Here is a 1,517-nt window from a genome sequence, read left to right as displayed (position 1 = left end):
TATTTCTATCCTAACAAGATGTAACGCACAAGTCATGGTGCGGCTACTGCTAACAATCTGCCTGTTTAACACGTGGTTAGAGGGGCCGTGGTATCCCCAGCCCACTAGGGTTCAAAACCTGGTGCTTGCATTTATTCCTGGATTTATTTCAGGATTTCTGGCGATGCGCATTCAATGGGAGGAGACATTCCCGTCGACGACAAGGTGCCTACGGCGACTTCGTAAATTTCAAGATGATATAACGACTCAGTATTTCGAAGGTGCTCATAGGGGTAGGGTGTACATGTGCGGTCATAGGAGTGAGTGTATGCGCGTGTATATGAGCGCTTGCATTTGTACTGTGTTAAAGAAAACACGTTGATCTGGACATCTAGGCAAAATTGTATGTGCTTTGATGCAGCCTAAAAAAAAGTCTAATGTAGATCTTCAAATGGTGATTTTTTTTTTTTGACCCGATCTTCAAAATGGTGATTTGTATCGTGTGGGTGGATGTTGGTGGCTATTTTCATGTTGTTCTTTTCTGAACTTCTGTTCTTTTTTTTTCTCTAGGTGAGTTTGTTAACAGTTGTAAGGCAACTTTTCTTGGTGGTCTTCTTCGTCCTTGGCGGTGGATCAATCCCATCTAATACATGGATAAATACGTCATTGCCAATGTAACTAGAGTGGGTGAGACAATGAGACAAAATATTTCAAGGACAATGAGACACAAAATACTGCATGGAGCACTCCTCGCTAAAAAGAAATGCAGTATTTTTAACTGATTGAAGTGTTTGAGGAGCTGACGTGTATGGAGTACTATGTCCGTCTAGGTTTATTTGTCCTCATCGTATTTTTGTCAAAGTTCGACCATGTATTAAACTTACAAAATGTTAATGCACATCACTGAAAATTATATTGCTGGATTTGTATGCGAATGTAGTTACTAATGATATTGTTATTTCTATGTATAACTTATATTTTATAAGTTAACATCATGGTTAAAATATGATCTAAAATATAAGGGGACTAGTAAACCAGGATGTAGGTAGAAAACATAATTGCAGACACAATCGACAGCTCCATGTCTTAGATGACGTTTGCCTTGGTCATTTTTCCTTGCGCAGGTCAAAACGGGAATAAGATTCTGTCTAATGTCCTGGAGATCAGTTTTCTGCTGCAACGTACATAGTGTTTTTTTACGCGACCTAGAACGTAGTTTTTGGAGCATGTTACGTTCAAAAGGATTGGTGCATCTTAAATAGTTTTTATTAGTTGCCCTGTTATGATGTTGAATGCAAGAAATGCAGACATTCAATAGATGTAATCAGTGTCCAATAAAATGCAGCCACTACTTGCAGCCTAATTAAAAATTCATAAGCTAGCCCATGGAAAAAACACAAAACCTACGGTTGTGACACACTAATGGCAATTGCCAAAGCAACGAATTCCATATAAAAGGGGGTAAAGCAAAGAAAGGAAAAAACTATTGAAGAGCGACACGCATATGCTTCTAGTATGTGAGTACAGGAGCTAGGAAA

The sequence above is a fragment of the Aegilops tauschii genome, chromosome 7 (assembly GCF_002575655.3).
Source record: "Aegilops tauschii subsp. strangulata cultivar AL8/78 chromosome 7, Aet v6.0, whole genome shotgun sequence".
Classification (NCBI taxonomy): domain Eukaryota; kingdom Viridiplantae; phylum Streptophyta; class Magnoliopsida; order Poales; family Poaceae; genus Aegilops; species Aegilops tauschii.
This window is presented reverse-complemented; position numbering follows the sequence as displayed.